The 27,770-nt window shown below is 42.0% G+C and overlaps 1 protein-coding gene and 2 long non-coding RNA genes across 11 annotated transcripts in view; 1 reads left to right on the top strand and 2 right to left on the bottom strand.

Annotated features, from left to right (window-relative positions):
• The window catches only part of MYO1B (myosin IB), a 181,348-nt gene extending 179,640 nt beyond the window's left edge, over positions 1 to 1,708 (bottom strand). For 3 of the 6 annotated variants that reach the window (XM_021924386.2, XM_021924385.2, XM_003907740.5), the window contains exon 1: positions 1,477 to 1,693. The gene's annotated coding sequence lies outside the window, so the exon portion shown is untranslated. Of the gene's footprint in view, positions 1 to 1,476 lie in introns of all 6 variants that reach the window. The other 3 variants (XM_003907741.5, XM_009182647.3, XM_009182648.4) reach the window with 3 other exon arrangements.
• Positions 1,709 to 1,833: 125 nt separating this feature from the next.
• Positions 1,834 to 27,770, top strand: part of LOC103876393 — a 51,804-nt gene continuing 25,867 nt past the window's right edge. The window contains exons 1-3 of one of the 4 annotated variants that reach the window (XR_002516426.1): positions 1,834 to 1,942; positions 2,032 to 2,110; positions 14,896 to 15,006. This is a non-coding gene — a long non-coding RNA (uncharacterized LOC103876393). Of the gene's footprint in view, positions 2,111 to 13,561; positions 14,187 to 14,895; positions 15,007 to 27,770 lie in introns of those variants that run through there. The other 3 variants (XR_001893484.3, XR_002516425.1, XR_002516427.1) reach the window with 3 other exon arrangements.
• LOC103876392 lies at positions 9,254 to 18,448 on the bottom strand. Its single transcript, XR_635612.4, has 3 exons — positions 18,361 to 18,448; positions 15,608 to 15,713; positions 9,254 to 9,493 (listed from the first exon to the last, which is right to left on the bottom strand). It is a non-coding gene; the product is annotated as an uncharacterized LOC103876392 (long non-coding RNA).

The following is a 27,770-nucleotide window of genomic DNA, read 5'->3' as shown; positions in this document are numbered from 1 at the left end:
GTCAGCCTCCTCCCAAAACAGTTTTGCTTGGAATATCCCATTCAAAAAACACACATCATTCAATCCCCCATAGCTTCCTCCCCACGTCAGCCAATCCTTTGGGGATTCTCGATTCCAATCCAGGAAAGGGTCGCTTAACAAATGTCTGACATATTACGTTTAATTCTACCACCTCTAAATGATCCTCACACAGAGAGTGAAAGCACAGAACACTTGAATGCCAGGGCTCCTCAGTTCAAACCCCAAACGCTGGTGCGTGTGGTGTGTTTTCTGGGACAGACTGTAAAAGTGTTTTTCAATTGTGTTACATAGTCTGATTCATTTATAGCAATGTCTAATTTTCTGGTGGTTTCTGCCCTCAAATAGTCCTAGAAAACTGTTGTACTATATTATACTATTAAAAAAATTATATCAAAATTGATTCTATAAAATTTGTGTCCTACCCATTCCAGCCAATATCCACTAGCTACACACACAGACCCAGAGGCACACACATACACACCATAATAGTTCATAGCAAAATTTTTTCAATTCTCAAAAAAAGGGGGGGGGGGGGCTTCTTTCACTGTAATTAACAAGAGTTGCTTTGAGCAATCTAACATTGGGAGCGCCTAGAAACTCAAGAAGCACACAACTTGTTGCAGCAACAAACGTTGGGCCGAAGCCTGAACAAAGCGCTACAAATAAGCTCCAGAAACTCACAGGGCCCTTGAACAAAATGTTGTGTGTTTGCAATTACCTCTCCAGCGCGCTCTCATCACCCTCTCCCAACCCTCTCCCCAAGTCTCTTCCCGGTCCCAGCACCCTTCATGGCTCCCGTCTCTAATCTGCTTTCCATTCCAGCCCCGCCCCCTTCTCCTTCCCTCTCTGGGACCGTGAATCAATCCCATCCCGGGCAGGAAACGAGACCCAGGGCAACCCCCTCCGCTGCGGCGGAACAAAGGAGGCGAGCGCAGCTGCACGCGCAGGGAGGCCCACAGCGTCCCGGGCCCCTCCTCCCCCGCCGCCGCCGGGGCACACCGCACCTGAACCCCACTCCCCAGGACGCCCCATTGTTCTCCCTCCGCTTTCCTGCCCGGAGGAAGCCACACCGTGTCTTTCCAGGAAGCCAGGAAACAGCTGTGGGCCACAGGGATGGAGGGGCTGTGGGTGAACACGAGGATAGCCGAGATTCGACTCTCCCCACAGGTACGAGAGGCATGTGGCAAAGAGCGAGCAACTTAGTTTACAAGCCCTTCTTCCCTCCCGCCACCCCCGAAGCCACTGCAGAGCCACGACCACCCTCTGCGACCTACAGCGTGCGCGGTTCCCGCCGCAGCGCCGCCTCCCCCGAGACAGCGGCAGAACCCGCTGACCCCCGCCCGCAGGGGGGGACCGGGCCAGGGACCGCGGGCACAAAGGCGCGGGGCGTGCGCCTCGGGGGCCGCGGCCGGACGCAGAGAGAAGGGCAGGGGAGAGAGAAAGCGCTCGCGCTACCTTGCTTGGCGCTACCTCACCGGGCGCCACTCCGCCTCCACGTCGTCCTCGCTCTCCGGTGGCGCTCCGGGACGCGGGCCCTGCCCTGGGCTGCGGGGCTCCCGACGCGGCTGTTCGGCCAAGGCTGTCCCGCGGCTGCTGGCCGACTGCGCGCCCCGCGCTCAGGCACTGCCTCCACGCGCCGCGGTTGAGACTCCCGTGCGCACCCGGCTGCGGAGTGCTCAGCGGCCGCGGGAGGAGCCCGGCCACTCCCCTCTAGCCCGCTGGCGGAGGGGCCGGCCGAGGGGCGGGGGCGACGACCTCGCTGCCTGGGATTCGCCCCTCGGCGCGCGGGCAGGAACAGGAGCCACCGCCTCCGAGCCGACTCACCTCCGGCCGCCCGGTGCCGGCTTCACAGCGCCCCCCGGTGAGCGTCGTGGCGGCCTCCGCGCCTTGCGGGTTTGCGGCCCGACCCTCTGCACAGGGGGTGAGCCTGGATGGGACGAGGCTTGAGGGAAGGAAGGGCGACCGTCGCGCCCCCCACGGAAGGCAGTCTTTCTACCTTTTTTCTTCCAGACTTATTGACATAAAATGAGAAATACAACGTTTGACAACTCGAAGCCAGCCTGGGGGCACATTCCGGCAAAGAGTGGAAGTAAGTCTCAATTTTTCCTCCTCCCCAAGATGAAAATGTTTGGATGCCAAGAATATCAGAAAATATTAATTTCACAGAAAAAGAAAAAAGAATACTGAGTGGTGTGGTGTTTCTTCATTTACAAGGCTTTTAGTATCTTTTAAATTACTTGATCTCACTTTGTGGGTAATAGCTACTGGCCAATTCTTTGTTATAGATAAATGAGAGATAGTTTAAAAGAAATTTGAAATATCCATACATATTTGAATAGAGTGTATTAACTGGCCCTGAGTAATGATCAGTGATGGGGTATATTATACAGGCATGTAGGGGCCACAGAATCGGGACACCCCACACACACACCCCTCACTCAAGCCCTATTGCCTCATTGGAGAATTTAGAACAATCCTCTTGACCCAGGTCCTGGTTTCTTCATCTCCGCACAGGGAAGGGTGCGCATTCAAACTTACTCACTGGGTGAGGTGAGGATTACTTGAGTGAGGTGTTAAAAGCACTGTAGACACAGTAATTATTACTCATGGTTCTAACTACTTTATCCTGTAATGAAATAAATTGCCATAAATGGGACAGTTTTAAATGGACTGACCTGTATCTGGAAACTGTCACTAAAGTGAGGTGAACTAAAGAATTCAGACCATATATAGTAACTGTTCCCACTGGCATGAGAACCACAGGCGCTGGGATTTGTTAAATGCCACTGGTAGAGTTTGGAAAGGTGGGACCTTCACAGACTGTATCTGCTGGGAACTGCCCCGTCATTAGATGTCACCATCAGCATCACTTCAGATGTACAGGTGGTGCGATAATGTCCTAAACTAACACATACTGGGTACCAGGGACTGTTCTTTGTTTAATCCTCACAAAAACTTTGTGAGGTAAGTTTCTCTCATTATCCTTGTTTTACAGACCAGCAAAGCCAAGGACAGAGAGGTCTTCAGGGAATACATGGCTATGGTGGTTTGAAGACTCCCATTAGAGAGTGGATATTAATTGCCCTCCTTTTGAATATGGTCTGGACTTAGTGATTTGATTGTAACAAATAGAATACAGCAGATGTGATGCTATGTGACTTCCAAACCTAGGTCATAAAAGGAGACAAAGTTTTCACCTGGCTCTCCCTTGGGACACTCACCTTTGGAACCCAGCTGCCATATTGTGAGGAAGCTCAAGCCACAGGGAAGCCCATGTGTAGGTGTTTGGGCTGATGGTGCCAGCCGAGGACCCAGTCTACTGCCAGTACAACTTATACCAGGCATGTGAGTTGGCGAGCTTTTGAAAGAACTCTGACTGACCACGGTGCCTGAGAGACCTAGAGAGAAAACCTAGCTGAGCCAAGTCAGGCCCTGGGAACGTAAGTGATAATAATAAAAGATTGTCATCTAGGTGGTGGTTGCATAGCGATAGACACCTAGAACAGTGACAGAGCTGGAATTTGAACCTAGAAAATCTGACTCTATAGTCTTCACCACAAACTATCAAGCACACTACCTCAGACCTTGATAACCTAGCATGATGAAAACCCTGGAGATCCCAGCCTTCACAACAGACAACATATGAACCTGCTACCTGGTGATGTGTGTTAGACTCACTTCTCCATTTTGCTTGTCTGAGTTTAGGTTCTGAAGTGACTGCTTATAGCAGTTTGACAGTTCATGGAACTTCTGACCTCTACTGTCCAGTTCAGCTTTTCAAAAATAGCGGAAATGCAGATGGCAGGTTCATGAATATAAAATGTAAACAAATTGAAGAGTGGGGAAATTCTATAAACTTTTGATCTTGGGATGTGGCCAGATTTTAGAAAAAGTAGGTTTGAGACAACTATGTGCTGAGTAGGTCTATTGAAAGAGCTAGCTGCCAGAACGAAAGTTTTGAAACTCCTGACTCAAGAAAGGGATAGGACAGAATTATGTCAGAACAGTTCTGACTCTAGAGGGACCTAGCATAGTGGGGACAATTAAGACTTTCTCTCTGTTTTTAGCAAGTTCTAAAAAGAAAATAATAGAAACTGTAGAACACATCCTAATAAACACTAAGAAAATGAACCAAGTTGTTAGCTAAAAATATTTCTAGAGAAAAACCATGCCTCTCTTTTAAAAATACTGTTTACCTAGTTTTCATAAATCTCAAAACCCAAGCTTCTGAAGAAGCTAATTTGTGTATGTTTAGTAGAGATGGGGTTTCACCATATTAGCCAGGCTGGTCTCGAACTCCTGACCTTGTGATCCACCTGCCACGGCCTCCCAAAATGCTGGGATTACAGGTGTGAGCCACTGAGCCCAGCCTGTTACCTATTCTTGACAATTGTGAGAATAACTTTAATCTGCTTTTTTAAGGCATTTTTTACTTTCTCCTCAATCTATTTGGAGGAAACAGAAAGAAAGAAAAAGTAGAAAACTGTTATTGAGATTTAGGGTGAAAAACATAAATTATCAAATTATATGAATGCAGTAAAAGAATACAAGAAGTGTGCTTTGCCTCAATGGAAACATGCAACAATTTAAATTCATTCAATTGAAATCTTGCCATCCTTGTGGAAAATGTAGAATTAAAAGCATATCTCAGTGTGTCCCAGGAAGAGAATTACCACTAGGCATGTAAGACTTATTTTTTCTTAGTTGCTTTTACTTGAGCCCTTTCAAGAAAATTAAAAGGAGTTCAACATTGAGAAGAAGACTGACAAAAGAACCATATGACCTGCCTCTGCCTCATTTTGATGTAGCAAACATAAAAGTGGACTGGAAGTCATACTTTTAGATTTTCTCACTGGCTCTGTCTTTGTTCTACTAAGTTTACAGTTTTGGCCAGAGATTCATACTGTCTGTCCTTAGTTATTTTACATCATGTGTTAAAGACTCTCTGTCTTTAAAATTCTCAGTCTTTGTTTTTGCCGTATTTTCTCTCTCACATACCCACCCAAACAGTTTTCACCTGCTTTACATATATTTTTTTAAAAAAATAAAATAAAATAAAGACAGGATCTCGTTCTGTCACCCAGGCTGGAGTGCAGTGGCACAATCATAGCTCACTGTAACCTTGAACTCAAACAATCCTCTCCACAATCCTCCTGCCTCAGCCTTCCCAGCAGCCAGGACTACAGGTGCATGTTACCATACCCGACTAATTTATTTGTATTTTTTTGTAGAGATGGGAGTCCCACTATTGTTGCCCAGGCTGGCCTTGAGCCCCTGGCCTCAAGTGATCCTCCTGCCTCGCCCTCCCAAAGCACTAGGATCACAGGTGTGGGTCACTATTCCCAGCCATTACTTATCCTTTCAAACTAAATTCAGTTTTCGCCTATTCCTAACCATCATCTTGAATTAGATTCTTCTTTCTTTACTATGGTAGCATCTGAATGCCACATCCTCTCAGTACCTATTAATTTGCCCCAGGTCATGAAATCTCTTTATGTATCCTCTTCTGGATGTTTGACTTCTCCAACTAGATAGTAGGCCTCTAGATAAAACTAGTCAATCAGTTTGAAAACACCAGGACTGAGGTAAGATCAGTCTTAGAGAGCTGACTGTCCTAGGAAATATTCTAAATGCTCTACATATGTGTTAACTCTTTGAAGCCGCACAGCAGCCCAACGAGGTAGGTTATATCATAATCCCATTTTAGAGATGATGAAGCTGAGGCAGGCAACTTACACTGAGTGTGGCTTCCTCTCCTGCCTCCTTTCCACCTCTTCCAGCTCTTCCTCTTCTGCCACCCCTGAGACAACAAGACCCACTCCTCCTTTTCCTCCTCCTCAGCCTGCTCAACGTGAAGAGGATGAGGATGAAGACTTTCCACTTAATGAATAGCAAATCTATTTTCTCTTTCTTATGATTTTCTTAATAACATTTCCTTTTTCTCTAACTTACTTTTTTTTGTAAGAATACAATATATGATACAATATAAAATATGTGTTAATAGACCATTTACGTTATCAATAAGGCTAATATGTCAACAGTAGGCTATTAGTAGTTAAGTTTAAGTTATACGTGAATTTTTGACTGCATGGAGGGTCAGCATCCCTAATTCCCAAGTTGTTCAAGGGTCAAGTGTACTGTATTATTTCTTTAGTATATGTCTCTTAGTTTAGGATAGTCCTCTAAATGCAGTAAGCACTGAGTTAGCTATTTCTTAAATAGCTTCATACAAAAGAAAATCTTTTAAAATATATTTAAAGAGTGCTTTAAAAATAAGAGCTTCATGTTTAAAGTATTATTTGAAATTAAGATTAACTATTACCAAAAAAAAAAGTTTCTATAGCATTGTCAGCCTCCAAGACTCAGCGGTAAAATCACAACTCTTATTCTAAGTATTTAACAAACTATAGATAAATGACATCAAGAATATTTGAAGGTAAAAAGACCGATGGAACTTATCCCAGGCAGGGAGAAAATTTATTAAAGCTATTTGAGGATAAAAGGAGGAATTTGAAAAGCTCACAAATAGGCTCCCTTGTAGGTACTGTACTAGACTATTTGAAAATCAAGAACAATTCTTTATTTTTTAAAAAAAAAAAATGTAATTTGAGCACTAAAATCAGGCAGTGAAAAAGTATAATTTTTTTCTCCACAAAATGCATTTCTCCACAGCTCAGAGTACTCTGAGCCTCAAATAAATTATAGACCCATTGCCAGGAAATTTAAATTGCCTAAATTTTTTCCCCTGACATTTTATGATTTAGCATTCTGTCATTTCAACTAGTAAAATAATTGTCTCTTTTATTTCTTCTCATGCTACAGCCAGTTAGGACTATGATGGCAAAACCTAGCTGTGAAACAATAAATCAATCTGAAAAATGGCTATACTTTTCCCCAATCTTTTTAAAAAATCATTTTCATTTTTCTAATGATAACTTGGGAGCTGTCATCTCGTTGCTGGGGAGACCCTAGGAGTACTGCAAGGAAAAGCAAATATTATGGCAAAGGAAAAAAAATACTGGCCGCCTATACCAAATGAAAAGTAATTTGGCAAATATATGATGTAATAGTCTGTTTCTGCTTCAGTCCCTAAAACTAAATCCATATATTTGATCTGGCACATACGTTCATCACAGGTGGTAGCATATGAAAATGCTGATAGAGAAAGGTAATTGTGTATAACTCAAAAATATCCTATTGTATTAACAACCAAAATGGCATAACTCTAGGTTTAGGGGCCATTGACGGAGTAAACCAAAATTTAAATTAGAAATATGAGCAAAAGGTTAATTGCCCATTATTTCAGCTGCATTGACATCTGTACAATATGAGAAGCTCCATGAAGGTGGAGTTTGGTTCACTATTGTGTCCTCAGAGCCTCGGAACATAGAAAGTGCTCAATAGTGTTAGACTGATGAACTAATTTCATGAGTTATTATGTTAGGTAAATCCAGTTAGCCTATAATCTCAGCCAAGAATTTCAGATTCTCGTTAAAGACTTTCCAGAGCGCAAGGTAGGACAAAAGCAGTTCTTGCTGATGGATTTGTAGGAATGCTTTCTTAAGCTTTGAATAAAACTGGAAAAACTTTATAGAGAGTAGCACCAAAAGCACAGCCCATCTCATGCAGAGGAAGAATCAGACCGTGGAGGTCAGGGTGTTGACAAGCAACCCACCTCCCCAGGACAAGCATGGCCTTTACTAAATAAAGATACCTGCATAATCCTTCCCATTAGACACATGCTACACTATGGGTATTTTCCCTGAAACCCATTCGTGCCAATATGAGTAAGAGCAGGGAGCAGAAGCTTGTCTTACACTCTTAGGGGCCCTCTTGCCAGGCCCCAACCTCATCTGCCCCCAAAACCCCTCTCAGTGACTGGGAATGCTACAAAGTTCCCATAGATCTTGAGTCTGGACCTGAGATAATCTTGACACAGCTCATGGGCCCCAAACATTTTCCCCTCAGGGGCATTGGGTCTATAAATTGCTTCAAAAAGTCCTTCGTTCCTAGTCTCCTCAGAACTCTTGTCTACTCTCTGAGGGGTTCCTTCAGAGACCTGCATGTTTCTTCAAGTCCACAGTTGCATTAAATTGAAAATCATGTTTTATAATTTTATAGTTTGCTTTATAAATCTTTATCAGTCAAAAGCAGCTATCACCCTGAAGGTTTACCCTGGGCAGGGGAAGAAGAAGCTCTTTATTTTTGGTACATAAGCTCCTTGGTACTTTTAGTCCCACTGGGTAACTTTGATGGGTGTTATAATCGTTCTAGATTATCAGACATATAACAGTCTCATCCCTGAGGACTCCTTCCATTCTAGTGACTTGTGATCAGGCACCACTACCCCAGGGCCACAGAATGAAGTAGATGAAATTTGTCCTACATCAAGAAGTATTTACTGAGTATCTATTTAATCCTGTGCTAGCCCTGTCACTACAACAGGATGGTAAACATGATGGTGAGGGTCTTTGACCTCCTAGAAGATAGGGTCTAGCTTCAGGTCTTTGTCTCCTCGGATATACTGCCTCTTCCTTTGTAACGTCCCTCCAGTCCCAAGGCAGCAAGGGCCCTGATGCTGTTTCCAGGCTCCCCCAGGCCTCACCAGCCCCCTTGACCCCTTCTGTGTTGTTCCAAGTGTTTTTAAATCAGTAATGTGCAACCTGGGGCTCAAGGGCTACAGCACAATCCAGGATTTCAATTCTGAGTAAAAGATTAGAAAACAGCTTTTATGTTCCTCTTTTCCAGACATTTAAATATCGAATTTCAAATATTCAAAAATTTAGTGGCTAAAAGTCACTCCTCAACATTTTTCTAGCCAGTCAAGTAAAATATTAAAGAAACTACTTGAATTGCCTTTTAAACTGTGGCCCACTATGGACTTTCAGATTTCAAGCTATATTTACTTCTTTTCATACAAATAACTTTCAAGTTTTGTAATAATAAATATGTATTATTTTTATAATCAGGAAAAAATAATAAAGCTATTTTCATCTTGGACAAAATATGTGGCCTGCAAATTTTTGTTGTTTTTCTGAATTGGCCCAACTGAAAACATAAATAGATAAATGTTGCTTGAGTGGTTTTTCCAATACTCTTCCATCAGAACATTTCAGTACTTGGTGATCTTTCTCATTAGGTCATGTTAGAGACTGGCAAATCTGATAAGCAAATCATGCTGAATGAGGGTTTATACTAATCACCCATGGAGAACATTTACTTTGAGTACAGGGTCCTTGGGTTTCTTTATTGCACTCTTTTCCAGAAGAGATTCTTCTTTCCATATCGTAATGTCATGTGTCCAAGGTAGTAGACAGGGTGGGAGGCATGGGTAGGAGTGCTGGGGGAAATCTCCCCATTGCAGGCTTGGTGGTTGGCAATGAGGGCCACTTTAAAGAAGAATTTCAAAGAAGAAACACAATCTGCCAAGGGTGATGCATCCAAGATCCTTGGGCCAGTTTGATGAGCTTACCTTAATGCAAAAGAAAGAATAAAGTCAAGATTTTAGGTAGAGCTGATAGAGATGGGGGAGGGGGTGGTACATGTATCTGCTAGAGCCTTCAAAAATGGCTGGCCCAATACATATATGTGATGACTTATATATGGTATTATGGACTGCATGTTTATGTCCTCTCAAAATTCATATGTTGAAACACTAACCCCCAATGGGATGGTATTAGAAGGTAGGATTTTGGGAGGCGATTAGGTAGAACCCCCAATATGGGAGTAGTTTCCTTATAAGAAGAGAAAGACCAGTGTTCACTCTCTCAGCCATGTGAGGATACAGCAAGAAGGTGGCTGCCTACCAACCAGGAGGCAAGCCCTCACTGGTCACCAGATCTGTCAATGACTTAATCTTGGACTTCCCAGTCTCCAAAACCATGAGAAATAAACATTGTCTAAGTCATCCCACCTATGGTATTTTCATTATAGCAGCTCAAACTAATACATATGAAATCTTCAAACTCCAAACTAGCTGTTTCCTAACCTAGTTGCTATTGCAACCAACATAGTTCTACCTGGTTTCTGTTCAATAGTTTATCCATAACTTTTTGCTTTTGAAATAAATTCTGGAACTTAAAGATTATACCCCCTCCTACCCCTATCACTGAGATGTCCAGGTGAACTCTATCTTCATTAGTAACCTTAGTGTGTGGAGGGCATATCAAAGTCTCAAGTATTGGATGATGTTTTATAATATACTATATGATAAGTATATTTTTGAAAAAAAGATTGCTTTTATAATATAAATAAGCAGAGTTTTAAGAAATCAGTTTGGTAGGTGGAAGTATCCAGAAATTTAAGCTGTGATCTTCTGAGAGAAGGGGGCTCTATCTGATCAGAATTTCGAGGTGACAAAGTGAAATTTGTATGTTTATTGAAAAAGAAGCCTGGATCTTAACAGCTCTCTACCCACCAGTCAAGTTTTTTAAAGTTTAGTATAGGGTTTCTGTCTACTTTCTCACTTCCCTTTCACACTCCAGTCCTTTGCTCTTATGAGTACATTAAAACTGATCTTGCCAAGGTCTGCAGTGCCCTGTCAATTGCCACATCTTTTTCTTTTTTCTTTTTTTCTTGATGAGGTCTCACTCTGTCACCAAGGATGGAGGGCAGTGGTGCAACCCCAGAATCAAGTTATCCTCCTGCCTCAGCTTCCCAAGTAGCTGGGACCACAGGCGCATGCCACCATACCTGGTGGCTAATTTTATTTTTTTAGGGAGGGGGTCTCCCTATGCCCAGCCTGGTCTCAAACTCCTGGGCTCAAGTGATCCTCCCACCTCAGCCTCCCAAACTGCTGGGATTACAGGTGTGAGCCACCGTGCCCCACCAGTTGCCACATCTTAAAGGGAGTTTTGGGTCCTCGTAGCATTTGACTCCTCTGACACGTGGCATCCTACTGCCTTCTTTTTCTTTTTCTTTTTCTTTTGAGACGGAGTCTCGCTCTGTCACCCAGGCTGGAATGCAGTGGCATGATCTCGGCTCACTGCAACCTCTGCCTCTGGGGTTCATGCGATTCTCCTGTCTCAGCCTCCTGAGTAACCGGGATTACAGGAGTGTACCGCCATGCCCAGCTAATTTGTGTGTGTGTGTGTGTATTTTTAGTTGAGACGGAAAACGCTACCTCCTCTGAAAAGGTCTCCTGATCCCCCAAACAAGAAAAGAGCACTTATTCAGTGCTCCAATAAAATTCTGTTGCCTCTATCATGGAGTATATAACACCATGATCAAACTGCCTATTCAATTATCAGTCTCTTTCACTACACTGAGACAAACTTAAGGGCAGAATCATGTCTATTTATTTTCCAATGCTGTGTTTAACATAAGTCCTGGGATATAGTGGGAACTCAATAATGCTTGTATGCATGCCTGTATGCATGCGTGCACGAATGAGTGAATACCGAGTGTTTCCAGTATCTTCTTTCATGGCTCCTTCATAGCTGTTATCACGCACTTTGAAAGATTACCCCATCTTCTTATAGCAAACCCCAATAATTTTTGTGTAATAGTTGCAAAAAGCAAAAATATAGCAAGTCGCTATGATGTTTAAATAAAGCAGATATTTTATTTCTAGACAGTGATTGAATTGATATCTCCTGTACTTCTGCTATACACTCTCATACTTTGATGCTAAAGAATTCCCACTTCTGCAGAAACAGATGCACTAGGCTGACCCCACTCAACTTATCACTAATGTTTCATAATAACTTCTATCTCTATTTCAGAGCCAATACATATGTTTTTCCTAATCTTCCTTCACAAGTCAATCTATAAGTATTCTACATTTCTAAATGCTTAAGCTCAAAGAGAAGATTTATTGGGACACTTTAAATACTTATTTCTTGCTTACATAGGATTGAATGATCACAATGACTCAGGATCAATTGCTTTTCATCTTTTCAGTACTTATTTCACAGCTGAGCACTTCTCAGAGTTATGAACATGAGTCTAGTTTTTGACAAGCCACAGCAAAGGCCAAAAGAATGAGCAAAATTATCCACCCTGGAACCCACATGGGACAGCAGGAAGTAAATCGACAGCATCTGCCGTGACTTATTACAGCGTACGTGTTACACTAGGCCCCAAATCAATCCCAAAATGGAAGTCTTGGGTTACGGGTCTTTCACCACAGGAAAGCAACATACACATATATTCAACAATAACACTTCATAAATCTCTGCCCCAGTCACCGAACTTTATCTCATGTGGTGCCAATAAGAAAGAGGAATATCTTTAAACAGCAGGAGGAAATTACAGTTTCACATACAGAATCCTTTAAAGTCACTATAGAGACATCTTTTTACACAAGTAAAACATGGAACTATCTTCCTTAGGGTGAGTCCAAAGTATCTGACACAAAAATAGTGTCTGACAGACTCCATGTTTTGAAGTTTAATTCATCACTTAAAAGGAGGTAAACTGGAAGAAATTAAGTTATTTATAAAACTATAGTTACATAATAGGCACTACCTAGGGCATCCTGAATGTGGATAGAAGAAGAATATATGGCCAAGGACCATACATGGTAGGGGTAGGGTTCTGAATCTGGGATTGACAAGCTTTATGGGAAAGTGTGTGTCGTTGCGTGTGTATGCACCTCATGAACACACATAGATGTACACAGGCTCACTCACAATCATGGTATGTGTGCATTTTTCTCTGCGGAAAGGATTTTGACCATCCCTTAGATTCTCCCAAAAGGCCTTTGACTCACAAAGTGCTACAAATCACTCCTCCATAGCAAATATTTCCCACACTTATAAGCCAGGGGATGCTGCTATCAGGTGAGATTCAAAATTATTGGACATGTGATGATGAAAAACACATTACTGGAGTACAGAGGCAGTAGTGCGAAGCAGACAGGATGTGCCCACTCAGATGGGAATGAAAGGGAAAGTGACTTGCAAATCTCATGAAACATCTTGCTGTAAAGCCCATATCAGCAAGGCAAAGTTAGAAAATCCTCTGTTCCATGTCTGGGAGAGTGAAAACCACAGATGCCCCAGGTGCACAGAGGAAACGATGCTCCATCTGCTTCCTTAGTCTTTCTCACCTTACCTCACCCCAAACTTACCTTGGGCATTGAATTTTAATAGCTGTTTGTTTTTGTGGCTTATCATGTGTATAAGAACTCCAAGGAACATAGAATAAAGTAATGCTGTCCAACATTCTGCTCTAGAGAACTGTTATCTGAGATGTTGTAATCTTGAACCCCCTATTTTGGTCAGGGCCCAATTAAAACAGAAACCACTCTAGGTGTCTCAAACACGAGGAATTTAATACAGGAACTTGTTTTTTGGCGTTTTTGGTTTGTTTGGTTTGGTTTGGTTTTGAAACAGGGTCTCACTGTGTTGCCTAGGCTGGAGTGCAATGGCACAATCACAGCCCACTGCAGCCTCAACCTCCTTGGCCCAAGCAATCCTTCCATCTCAGCCTCCCAAGTAGCTGGGACTACAGATGTGTGCCACTGCACCTGGATAATCTTTTATATTTTTTTAGAGATAGGTCTCGCTTTGTTGAGTAGGTTGGTCTCAAACTCTTGGGCTTGAGCAATCCTCCCGCCTTGGCTTCCCAGTTTGCTGGGGTTACAGGCATGAATCACCATGCCTGGCCAGGAAATTGTCATACCTGTGATGGAAGAAGCAGAACCCAGGAATTAAGCAGTGGGGTAACCGAAAGAATAACAGCAGTCAGAAGCCACTAACTCCCCTGGGGCTGGAGAAACTCAGGGAGAAGATGGTGTTACCAAAGCCTGGAAGATAGGAGAAGTCAGAAGCACAGTGGGGAGCATTCCTGACAGATACTGAGACTGAAGGGAGGGGCTGTTGGCTAGCAGCTAAAATCATAGAGAAGCAGCCACTGCCAGAGACAGCATCAAAACAGACAGAGAGGAGGTGAAATTCCCTGGCTTCCTCCGTCTTCCCACCCTCCACTCTTCTGTTTATGCCTTCCTTCGGTTCAGCCTATGTGGAAGCCAGAGGGCAAGGGAACTGGAAAATGCAGTCCCCTGTGATAGACAGCAGAGCAGGGGAAAGGCCAGAGCAACCAGGGACATCACCAGCACATTCCCTTTTTTGAAGATAATGTTGGGATGGGTTTGAAGAGGAAAGCCAAATCGCTATGGAATTCTTCATTGATACGGAGTGGGAAATGGAGATGAAACAAAGGTACGGAGGAAAAAGGGGGTTGGCAAAGATTGGAAACGAAGAAAATGAAGAGAGAAGTAGTGGAGGAAGAGGTGCGAGGGAATCTCTCTCCAAGGTTGCTGGGACAGCTGCTCTGATTAGAGGCTCCATTCACCTTCCCAGAACAGCAGTAGGCTACAGTAGGCCAATAAAAGAATTAGAGAGCTGCGAGCAACCTTTTTAACCAGTAGAGAACTAAAATCCATACTTTGATGTTACTGAAGTTTGTTTAGATTGAATTCATTATTGATGAAAATTAATGTGAATTTAATTCTCTCCTGTCAAAATGGAATTTAAATATCTTTCAAGAAACTTATGAAGGAATTTCAGAAAGCCAAATCACTGCAGGCCCTTCTGTTCAGCACAAAGGGAAAAAGAACTGAGAACAAACAAAGCAGCAGAAAACATGTGTGGGGGGATAGGGTGTGGGAGAAAAGAGCCCAAGGGATTTCTTTAGTAATGTTTGTTTATGGCTGTTTCAAATTAAGGAACTAATTTTGGATTGGGGAATAAATAAAGTTCTTTGAGAAAAAGACTATTGCTAAGAACACAACGCCGCCTAGAGTTAAGAAAAAAAACCTCTAATCACACTTATAGTTGGCTCGTTTATTTTTTTGATGTTAATGCATTTGTGAAAAGAACCCACCTCTTGCTATATTTCTTAATGTTTCCTGTTTGTCTGCTCATCCAGATAAATAACCCGCACCTCTGCCTACTTTCCTTACTCAAGTCTTTGATGATATCATCTTTTCAGAAGAGGCAGGTGCGGCACCTCTGGAACCTACATTAACTCTCCCAGCAGGTCAGTAGTAATTCAAAGCCCAGTGCTACACTTCCTGGATTCCATGGACTCTACTTCATGGGCTGGTGCGTGGGATTTTTTCAGATGAGTAAAGACGTCTTGGCCCAGCAATATGCTTTGGTTAAGAGCTTAGTAAAAGAAAGTCCTTATGAAAACAGTCAACTTTTAAAAGGCCAGTTATCTGGTTTGAAATAGAATCTTCAAAGTGGGATTGCTAGAGCGCCTGCCCTGGCACACCTGAGCTGTGGCTGAGGAGTTTGTATAAACGCCAGAGGATTGTTGCTGGCTTTTACTGAGTCATGCTCAGCTGCGTAAGAAAGGAAGCAGAGGCCTGTCTGAAGCTATAAAGTGTTTCATGAAGTCATTTTGCCAGTATGAAGGCCTCATCCAGGAATAGTTTTTGTTTTTGTTGTTTGAGCCAACCAAAGAGAATGCTGCTATGAGAAATTTCCCATTTAATATTCAGTCTCAACCGAGTTATTAATAGAAAGTAGTTCATGGCAACCATTTCTAATGTGCTGATAAATGCGTAGTATTACAACAACCAATGAAATACTGATCTTCTTATGTAGATTTTCTTAAAATCCGTATTTGGTCCTACCTTTTAGAATGCTGAAAACGTGCCATTTCTGAAATACATCTTCTTAGCCATTCTTGTTGTAGCTTACAGGCCATGTTTTTCAAACTCCTGAATGCAGGAATCCATGCTAAGTCAAAGAGATGTTAGTACTGCAGAAAGCGTAAGGTGCTATTCCCACTTTAAGGAGTTTATGATAATCCACTAAATCACCAATCCTAGTTATCAGTTCAGTCCTTTTTTCTTCTCTACCACTAAAGCTCCTTAAAGGTAATCATTATAATATCGACAAGTTATCAAATGCCTACAATAATAAGCCAGGCCAATACTGACTTGCTTTAATGCTCACAAGAATCCGAAGTGATAGGTAAATTAATCATACCCCTTTTAGAGAAATGGAAGTTGAATTTCAGCTGGATTAATTTCCCCAAGAGTTACATAATCTGTATGCAGTGGGACTCAAATTTGTATGCTGAGACTCAAACTCGTAATTTCAAATCTCATGCGCTTAACCACTATAGCTAGAGCTGGCTTCATGGGGTGGGACCTGGGCCATAGCACAGGGCCCAGTGCCTCAGAGGACCCACACTTGGATTAATGCTCTGTTATCACTGTCTGGAAACTCTTAAAGAGGGGTCCTGCGTTTTCATTTTGCTCTGGGTATCATAATTCTTGTACCCAGTCTTGACTACACCACATTTCCTGACGTTCTAGATGAATACTATATGTGGAGATTTTAAAATGTGTCCACAAATTCTTCAACAGTTCTTCCTCCGAAAGATAGAACCTAATTCCCACCCACCACTTAAGTGTGGGCTAGCCTAATGATTCACTTCTAAACTATGACAGAAGTGGTGGTGTGTGTGTGTGTCTTCATGATTAGTGATAAAACACATAGTGGCTTCTGGCTCTTTGGATCACTTGTTCTGGGAAAAACCAGATGTCATGCTGTGAGGACACTAGGGCAACCCTTGGAGACGTTCATGTGGTACGAATTGAGGCCTCCTGCCAGCAGCTGTTTTAAGTGAGCCATCTCAGAAGCATTCAGACAGATGTTCAAATGACTGCATCCCCAGTTCAGGGCTCAAATGCAGGCTCATGAGTGACCCTGAGACAGAACCATCCAGACAAGCATTAGATAACTACTATATCACAGAACCCTGGAATTAAAAAAAAAAATGAGAGGAATATGCAGTTAAAAGGTGAATATGGCCAGGCATGGTGTAATCCCCGCACTTTGGGAGGCTGAGGTGGGCAGATCGCTTGAGCTCAGGAGCTCAAGACCAGCCTGGGGAATATGATGAAACCCCATCTCTACAAAATATGCAAACATTAGCCAGGCATGATGGTGAGCATCTTTGGTCTTAGCTACTTGCGGGGCTGAGGTGGAACGATAACTTGAGCCGGGGTAGCAGAGGTTGCAGTGAGCTGAGATCGTGCCACTGCACTCCAGCCTGGGCAAACAAGTGAGATCCTGTCTCAAAAAAAATTTTTAAAAAGGTGAATACGTCCTATGTCCTCCAATATTTGGTGCAATGTTAAAATTAATTTTAGATCTCTTCAGAGCGTATAGACATTTTATTCTTTTGTTTTGTTGTGTTTTGTTTTGTTTTGAGATAGAGTCTCACTCTCTCACCTGAGTCTGGAGTGCAGTGATGCCATCTCGGCTCACTGCAACCTCTGCTTCCCAGGTTCAAGCGATTCTCCTGCCTTAGCCTCCCGAGTAGATAGCATTTCAGGCGCCTGCCACCATGCCTGGCTAATTTTTTTGTACTTTTAGTAGAGATGGGGTTTCACCGTATTGGCCAGGCTGGTCTCGAAATCCTGACCTCAGGTGATCCACCTGCCTCGGCCTCCCAAAGTGCCGGGATTACAGGCGTGAGCCACTGTGCTGGCAGAGGTATTTTATTCTAGGGGCCATGTTAACAATGCGTTTTAGTGAGTATCAAAGGTCTTCTTTCTACATTGTGTGAAGGCCTTTCTTTAATTTGAGACACAGCTTTTGATTATAACACCTGACATTCTGTCCTGATTATTAATTTACAGACAAACAGACACATTTCTTTCACAAGAGCCACCTCCCTTCTAATGGAGAAGTCTGTTGCTCTTGGTGTTCCCTAGCCTGCCACGCCTTATGCTGTGTGGCCTGGAGTTGTACCCCAGTGTGCTCCAATAGCATTTCTTCCACCTGCCTGGCATGGAACTGGACCACCTGGCATTGCTCTCCTACAGCTACCTGGCTTTTCTGCTATCATCGACTGCATGATCCTGCCCAGGAGAGTAACAAGGAGTAATCCATCCGCAAGTGCTGGCAAATTGGCTCCATCCCATACCCATGTTCTTCAGAATCTGGTCACACTGGTTAATAGGAGCAGTAACAATGGTTCACACATGCAACAATGGATCCACTTGCAAAATAGGTTCAACACAGGCTGTGCAATAACATCCAAACATCTGAATCCTAAGTGTGAATTCCAGTTCAACAGCACAGACATTTAAAATCTAATGCCTAAAGTCAGATTTTAGGCATCTGATTTTAATCATCTTGGGGTAGCGGAGGTTGCAGTGAGCTGAGATGGTGCCATTGCACTCCAGCCTGGATGAAAGAGTGAGATCCTCTTTCAAAAAAAAAAAAAAAAAAAAGGTATGTCCTATGTCCTCCAATATGTGGTACAATGTTAAAATTACTTGTAAATCTCTTCAGAGTGTTTCAAGCAATCCCTTGGTCAGGGACTTCCCTCAACATAGATATATAACACCCGAAGGGCATGCCTTACCAAGACCACAGGGAATAGATGAAGCCAAACTTAAGTTTCCTCCTTCTGCATGGTAGAGAAACCTTATATATCAAAAGCAAATTATTACACTTTAACATAGAAGATTAGAGGAACACGGCACCCTTTTAACAGAACCACAAATGAAGTAGAATTTCTGAGAATAAGATTGGCTAAGCTTATTGAAAATGTAGACTCCAGACTTTGTTTTTTCACTAAACTATATAAGGCAAAACAAAGGAGGAGAGTGGTGATAAAGGGTGGGGAGAAGGGGAGAGGAAAGTCAGGAGAACTGTATGATCATCACTGTTCTACAGAACCAATCATAAATCCGTTGTTCTCAAGGAAACCAATTCACTTAAGTTGCCTGATTATTCTGATAGCAGGTATAGCCAAGTATAACTAAAGCCTAATACACCTAAATGAGTGTTTTTCAACAGAAGCATAAAAAATGTGTTTATTATTCTGACAGTTTTTTTCCCCCGCCCCCCAGTGCAGTGGTCCTATTCTAAATCTCATTTTTTAATTGAGTGCTTCAGATGTTGAAGGTTGGTCCAGTCAGTCCCATAAGACAGGGAACGGGGTGGGCGGAGCTCCCAAGAGAAGCCTTCTTTGTTGCTTCTCACATTGTGCATGTCCTAATCCCAGTGCAGACAGGACCAGAGCCAGGAAGATTTGTACTACCTGTACTACCTGTGGTTATTGACTAGCTTATGATTGTGCTTCTTGTTTTGTTTTGTTTTGTTTCTCTCTATCTTTCTTTTTCTTTTTTTTTTTTGAGACGGAGCCTCATTCTGTTGTCCGGGGTGGAGTGCAGTGGCACCACCTCGGCTTACTGCAGCCTCTGTCCCTTGGGTTCAAGCAATTCTCCTGCCTCAGCTTTCTGAGTATCTGGGATTACAGGCACCCACCACCATGCCCAGCTAATTTTTTATACTTTTGGTGGAGACAGGGTTTCACCACATAGGCCAGGCTGGTCTCAAACTCCTGATCTCAAGTGATCCACCCGCCTCGGCCTCCCAAACTGCTGGGATTACAGGCATGAGCCACCACGCCTGACCTGTTTCTCTCTACCTTTTAACCTGTCAGCTCCATAAAATCCAGTGTCCGTGATGTTCATGGTGTATTCTCAGGTCCTAGGGATGGACCCTGGCACATGGTAAGCATCAATAAATACTTATGGAATGAATGAAGGAAAGAAGTGATAAACTCACACCTAAGGGAATTAAATGATTCTTATTACTTCTGGAGTATCCCTAATGGCTCTAAACAATTCATCAGACATCTAATGACTGCCTATTATTTGCGTGTAATGAAGGCATTACCTGCCATTGTTAGTGCACTCCACTTCTCATTTCATCCATTCAGATATCATCTCCCTCCAAAAGTAGTAGCCGAAGCAATCCCGTTCTCAATTCCAGAACAAAGTTCCATGATGTTAGTATTTTTCAAAGTATTTTTTCAGGGAAGGGTTGCCTGTTTTACTACAGAAAGCACTCCTGAGCAAGCACCAACTACCTTTATGATTAATTGGCTTAAAAATTCATCATATAGTTCACATATGAATTCTTACTAGTACATCAAGATACTTTCACTCGATGGAAGTAGTTTTTCTACTTAATGTGTTTTAAGTTATTGTTGTTATGGGAATGTTAGTGAAAATCAGGCAGAATTCATATTTCAAGGACCTAGCCTTTCACCCCTTTCTTTTAATTAATTTACTTCCCCAGAGAAGAGTAGCAATTGATCTCAAGTCAGTGTAGTGGCCTCTGCTGTTTCTGTGTCTAATTCTGGAAGTAAACGTTAAGAAAACATTTTAAAGAAGAAATAGGCTAGGTACCAGGCAGTTGTTCTCTTAAAGGGGACTTTTTTTGGCATCTTTTATGATGTATGAAGAAGAAAAATGATATGATGCTCTTTAGAACCACATTTTATCTATCATATGGCAACTGTCACTCTGAAAGAAGACAGTATGCATAGAATGTTTGAAAAAATTATTCTGAGACATTATCTTCTTGAATGGCCTCTCTCAACACATGGGTTAGCTGTCTCTTTCAGGCAAATGGGGGGACTCCTTTGGGATTCAGAAAACGTTTCCCATCCTAATACAGGTCTTTGTAGGACATCTAGAACGGCGGAGGGAAATAAAAATATTTTCCCAAGGCAGAAGACTTCTGGTCAATAGGAACAAATGTGGGATCTGGAAGGATTCCAATCAGCTTACTTGAAGTAAAGTCATTCCGAGACTTTTCTTATTTTTAAAACGTGTATTTCACTCACGTAGGCAACATGGACACTAACTGATAAATGTCATGAACATAGAGGACGGATCATATGGGATAAAACTATTCTCTTTGAGAGCAAGTTCGTTTTTAAATTCTTAATGTCCTCTACTCTCAATTTTACTTAGCTTATTGATAATGTTATGGTTTCACAGGTGATTTCATTGTTTTCATGCACACAGACAAGATTTGAATTATGTATTTTCAAAGTTGTATTAAAAGTCTATTTCAAAACCCTCTCAATAAAAATAGTCACTGCTTGGGATGGTTCTGACTCTCAGTGGAGTTCAGTAATCTTCATTTGCATCCTTGAACAGGGCTCTGCATGAGAGAAATCCTTCCAGGGACCTCATTTGGAACTCTCAGCAGGGGTAAAATTATGAATGAGGCAGTAATTTCTTTTGTTTGCTTTTCCAGAGAAGAAAAGAGAGTTGCTCTGCAAAATAAAATGTTTTGCTAAAGAAAAAAAAAATATATGGTCACTTTTCTACCTCACCTCCTGTCTCGGTGGTTAAAGGAAAGGACAAAGAGCCAGGACTCTACTCTCTGGGGACCTTAACAAAATCTCAGGAATCACAGAGTTCACAGCACCCTCCCTGGGCCTCAGTTTCCCAATCTGTTAAAGAAGATACAATATCCACTTCATAAAGTAGTTTAAATAAAATGTAAAGACCTGGAACAAAACTTGGCACATATTAAGTGCTCAGTAAATATTAGTTTGCGTTAAAAGTAGAAATGACCTTCTATAATGTTGATTGTAAGAGTTAATATTTTGCTGTTAGAATTTGTTCTAGATAGCTCAGTCATTATACAAGACTCTGGGGGTAGGGGAAGCATTTGGTCTGGCACTTTCCACAGCTATTGTATCTTCCAGCAAACACCTGTGATTGCTTACTGTTTATGAGCTACTCTGCTAGGAAAGATGGAGGCCAGGATCCAGGGCCTGCTGTCTAGGTGTTCACAGTCCAAGGAGGGAGTCATTCCTAAACCAGTCATTGAAATGCAATATGGCAAGTTCTGTAATAATCATAATTACACTTATTATTTATTGACTTTGTGTCTTGGGGTGGGTCAGCACTTTACAAATACTGTCCTACTTTGCTCTCACAGCAACTCTATAAAGTAGGTGTTGTTATTACTGTTTCACAGATGAGGAAATGGGTTCAGAAAGGCTAAATAAATTGTCCAAGGTCACATAGCTAGCTGGTAGGGCTGGAATTAGACTTCAGCTGTTTAAATCCAAAATCTATGTTCTTAATCATAACACTACTCTTCTCCCCTTAAATATTACATAGAAATAATAGTATATATTATTTTATTAAAATAATGAATATATTATTGTAGATAGATAGTATAAATATTTGGGAGCACTGAAGGACTAGCTGGCTAATTCTGCCTGAGGGACTATAGGAGATCGTCAGTGAGAATGTGACATTTGAGTTAATCAACAGAACTATTTTCATGGCTATGTCATGGATCAGATTCAAGTATATATTTTATTTGGTTTCCCTCCCTACCCAGCTGTCAGAAACCTGAATTTCAACCTTTTCTAATTGCAATACATTTTCTAGTTTATTTCATCTGTGTACCATATTTGGTCATGGAATACATTTGGTCAGTGAAACTCTAATAACATCTTCCCATTTTCAGAAGAAAACAAAAATCACACACACATACACACGCACTCACACTCATTTACTGTAGTATATCAGGGATTTATTTAAATAACAAATTCCAATAGATCATGATACACTTTTACAAGGCATATATAATGATATACACCAAAATGTTAACATTGATTACCTCTAATTTTACAGGTTCTGAGTTTATGGGTACAATTTGTTTACTTCTATACTTTGCAAGTGTTCTCAACTAAACATTCATCACTTTTGCACTCAGATTATCCACATATTTAAAAACAGGCAACAAAACCTCCTAGGTGTTGTCCTAAACTCAATGCACGTTCAATGCAATCAGCTATAACTTGTCTATATCTCCAATAAGAAGTTCCTGAGGACAAGGACTACATCCCCCAGGAGAGGTAGAAGTAAGGCCTTGCCTGTGGTTGTGCTTGACAAATTTTTATTTCTTAGTGTGAAAAATGAATACTTGGGGAAAACTGTACAACTATAAATGAAAGCAGAGCTGAGAAACCCTTGAACTGATACTCTAGTTAATCACGTGTAAACAAAACAACTATTCACATCCTATTCCATAGGGTTTCTCTCAAAATGTGTCTTGTTATGTACAAAGTGCTTAGTAGAAGGAAAAGAGGGTAGGAATGGGCTACTCTGGAGCCTTGAATATCTTGCAGTCTACTCTGGAGACCAGACATGAATGCAGGAAGAAATAACTAGCAATATGTGTGTAGAATGTGAATCTCTCTCCACAAACTCAAGTGGGCAAGAAATATGAGTCCATTTCTAGTTTTAAAAAGGTGCATTTCTTTAATATAGAAAATAGTGAATGTCTACAATTCATATCAGATTTAGATTCATCTGAGTGGCAGAAATGTAATTCTAGGCAATTTAAAGACCTCCCTCTCTCTTTTTCCGTGGTGTCAGGCCTAAGTTTGAGGGATCAAGATGCTAGGAAAAATAGACAGGCATCCAAGTTGGCATCTACTGAGATCTGTTGTCCCACTGGCCTGCAGGGATTGAACTACTCAGACTGCTGCTTGGATGGGCCTTGCACCCATCCAAAGAGCTCCTTCTGGTCCAGTGACTGTCCCTGCTGACAAAGTTCTTCCTGAGGCCCCTGCATGTTACTGGACCTGGGGTGGGGTTTGAGGGGCTATCCAAGGGCCTTCAGCAATTCTGTGTTCTTCGTGAGCATATAGGAATCATTCATTAGATGCACATCAAGTTGGGCTAGGGGCACTCTGTGAGGCAGCCTCAGGCCCATGCATCTAGACAAACTCCATAGCCATACCCCATAGCCATTTCTATTCTGACATCTTGAAGCCTCTTCAATCTCTCTGTGCCACTAGAGGCAGCAATCTCTACTTCCCTGAGATTGCTGTTGTCTCCCAGCCAAAACAAACCAGCAGCTCATGTTTTTTATTTCCCCTCTGATAGTCAGGGACACTTGCTACTCTTGACCCATCAAATGATCCTTTGCAGTGGGAAATCTTGTTCCTGCGTCACTGCGTATCCTCTCAAATCTACTAATTTCTCCTGAGAATGCCTTGTTCCCTGTAGGCTTTATATATTTGAATTCAAGTCAGAGAAACACTTCTTTTTTCTCTGAGCCAGTGGATGGCCCATCGTCTAGCTGCAAAATGGAAGAAAGGCCATAGGGTTACAAGAAAATACACACACACAAAATCCTCAGGTAATAGGTTAAGCCATCTTGACACCAATGAATGTTCAAGGTACTCACAGAAGAGATGGGCAAGTCTAGACTTGAGATAGGCTCAGGCCTGCTGAGCAACTGACCTTCTCTTCACTTAGTCTGGCAGCCAATACTCAGAAAGTGCAGGGGTTGCTCTGCACCCACTGCTTGTGAACAGGCGTGCATGTAGTTAGAGTTTCCACAATGGTCAGGCAGAAGGAGAGACTGGAATAGGATAAGACCTCTTGTAATTGTGGAAGAGGCCATCTGGCTCTGGCACAACACTCATTCCGTGGGAGAAACCCCAGGGGAGACTTCAGGGCATAGCAAACCTCCAAACCTCCAAGATATGTTCCCTCCTGTTTTCTATCACCATCTCTTTAAATTTTTGTCTTCTTCACTACCTGTTGTATCTGTTCGTATCCTTCACCCATTATGACATACACGAAAAATGTCACAGAAGCATAAAGCTTAATGAATATATTTTATAAATATTAATATAAATGTTAACATTGTTATTTTTGGTAGGTTCAATTGATGACTTTGGGCAAATTGCTTAACCCCTTTATTTGTCTATTCATTTAACAATTATTTATTAAGCACCTACTATGTGCTAGGCACAGTGCTAGTTGTTGGAATATAATAAGTAGCAAAACCTACATAGTTGCTACTCTTCTGGGGCTTACACATTTGTGAGAGAAACACAAAAATATTTTTTTAAAAATCACACAAATACAAATAACATAATGATTGCTATGAAGGAAAAGTTCATGGAGCCACTCTGAGGGAAAAGGAGGCTCTTTGAGGCAGTGACATTTAGCTGATACCTAAAGACAGAAGGTTGAGTAGGGATTAACTTGATAAAGCTTTTGTACTAGATGAGGGCATTAGTATTTCAGGCCAAGAAAACAGCACTTGAAAAGACCAGAGTGACTGGGAAGAAGCATCATGAGGTGAGACCAGAAGGAATGAGCAGGCCTTATAGACCATGTTAAGGATTTTAAAAATCTTTGTACTCAGAGCAACTGGAAAGTTTTATATATAAGCATGACACATCCAAATTTGCATTTTAAAAGGTAACTGGTTGTCGTGACATCATCTCTCCTTCATTTCAGCCACCCATTCTTAGAGCCATATCAACATTTCACATCAGGAACTCAGAAATCTTAATCTCTGCTCACAAGCTCCTATTCCATGGTTGTAGCAATTACTCCAGGAATTCCAGTTCTTTCATTTCATCGACACCTCCAGTAGCTTCCTCACTCTATTGTCGTCCCTGATCTCTTCACTTTTCTCTCTATCTAGGTAAGATCCTGTGGCCATCATTTAAACCACTCTCATTAATATCCTAAATTATCTTGTCCTAATCTTGTTTGTATGACATCCACCCAGAAGAACTCTGTATTATCCTTTTTCACACTGCTAAAAATATACTACCCAAGACTGGGTAATTTATAAAGAAAACAAGTTTAATTGACTCACAGTTCCACCTGGTTGGGGAAGCCTCAGGAAACTTACGGTGATGGCAGAAGGGGAAGCAGGCACCTTCTTCACAAGACGGCAGGAGAGAGTGGAGTGAAAAGTCCAGGGGAAATTACCATTTATAAAACCATCAGGTCTCATGAGAACTCCCTCACTATCATGAGAACAGCATGGGAGAAACCACCCACGCAATGCAATCACCTCCCTCCAGGTCCTGGGGATTGCAATTTAAGATGAGATTTGGGTGGGGGCACAAAGCCTAACCATATCAAACCCAGCATGTAGCAGAGCATCTGGCACAGAGCAGACACACAATAAAAATGTGTAAGTGAATGAATCTAACTATATTCAGCATTTATCATCATCATTTTCTCACGTTACATTTAGCCTTTCAACTCATTGCAATCTGGCTTCTGCCTTTAGTGTTCCATAGAAACTGATCTTGCTAAGGTCACCAAGACCAAGAATATGTTTTAGTTTTCATCATCTTTGACTTTTCAGGAGCTTTCAATACCATTGACCGCTTCCTCTTTCTTTATTATTTTTGGGGGAAGGCACTTGAGCCTTCTGATTTTGCTCTTGCACCTCTGACTGTTCTTTCCATTTTCATTACTGAGTATTGATCCCTCATCTCTACTAATGTAGAAAATGGTGAGCTTCCCTAGGGTTGTGACCCAGGACATCTTCTTTTCTCACTCTTCACTTTCTCCCTAGACGGTCTTATCATGCTTCAATTTATAGCTATGGTGACAATTCCTAAATCTACTTAAACAACCCCCATCTCCCTTCGAGCTCCATACACAAAAGTACTTTCTTAACAGTTTCTCTTGAATGTATCTTTGGCTTCAACTCATCCTATCCTGAAATGAACATACTAACTTAAATTTCCAGAACTGCTACTTCTCCAATGTTCTCTGAATCTTGGGAAATGGTAATACCATCAACACTCTTGTTTAAGTCAGAAACCTAGACTCCTCCCTTCCACACATCTAATCAACAAATCTTGTCAAGTCCACATGCCTTAAGTATCTCTCAAAGCCATTTACTTTCTGCCACACTGGTTCAGGCTACCATCATAATCAGGCTGAAATAATACAAAGGGTTTTGCCTTGGACACTCTCAATACAGTCTTACCCCATCAAACTAGCCTCTTTATCTCCTCATTTCAGTCATAATGATCTTTCATTTTAATTTAGTTTTTTTAGAGACAGGGTCTCACTCTGTCACCCAGGCTGAAATGCAGTGGCATGATGATAACTTACTGTAGCCTAAAACTTCTGGACCCAAACAATCCTCTCACTTGAGCCCCCTACCCCGAGTAGCTGGGACTACAGGCATGTGGCACCACACCCAGCTAATTAAAAAAAAAATTGTGGAGATAGGTTCTCACCATGTTGCCCAGGCTGGTCTTGAACTCCTGGTGTCAAGCTATACTCCCACCTCAGCCTCCCAGGCTGCATAATGACCTCTTAAAAAGTGCAGTTCTTAGAGTAACAGCATCTGATGTCACTTTTCCGTTTAAAGCCCTTTAGTACTTCTTCCTGCCCAGTAAGTAACCTCTCCATCTGCCAGCCTCTCTGTCCCACTTTTTCTCCCCTTCAGCTACACTGGACTTCTCTCAGGTGTTTTAGTTTAGCAGGCTTTTTTTCCACTTTAAGGCCTGTGCAAATGCCAGTTCTTTTGTCTGGAATGCTTACCCACTTTCTTTTTGCTTCATTACCTGATTCTCTACAACCGCTTCCTCTTGGAAGCATTCCCTGACCCCCCATACTAGGTTAGGTCCATCTGTTTTACATTCCTTTGTACATTTGTAATTGTTTACTTTTATGTCATTATTTATCTTCCCTGCTACATTATATGCTTCATGGGAGTGGGGATAGGACCTGTCTTGCTCATCTTTGCAGCAATAGCACCTAGGGAAGTGACTGACTAGCTCACTGGAGATGCTCAGTCCATATTTCTTGCTCTAATGACTAATTTACACCTAGTAAATAGTCATAGCTTTACTTTGCCATTTAAAACTGAAACTTGGTAGGGTGTAGTGGTTCATGCCTATGATCCCAGCAATTTGGGAGGCTGAGGTGGGACGATCATTTGAGGCCAGGAGTTCAAGACCAGCCTGGGCAACATGGCAAGACCCCATCTCTACAAAAAACAAAATAAACATTAGCCAGGTGTGGTGGTGCATGCTTATGGTTCCGGCTACTTGGGAGGCTGAGGTGGGAGGATCACTTGATCCCAGGAGTTCAAGGCTGCAGTGAGCTATGATTGTGCCACTGCACTCTAGCCCAGGAAACAGAGTGAGAGACTCTATCT

This window comes from Papio anubis, chromosome 10 (assembly GCF_008728515.1).
Source record: "Papio anubis isolate 15944 chromosome 10, Panubis1.0, whole genome shotgun sequence".
NCBI lineage: Eukaryota > Metazoa > Chordata > Mammalia > Primates > Cercopithecidae > Papio > Papio anubis.
This window is presented reverse-complemented; position numbering and strand designations above follow the sequence as displayed.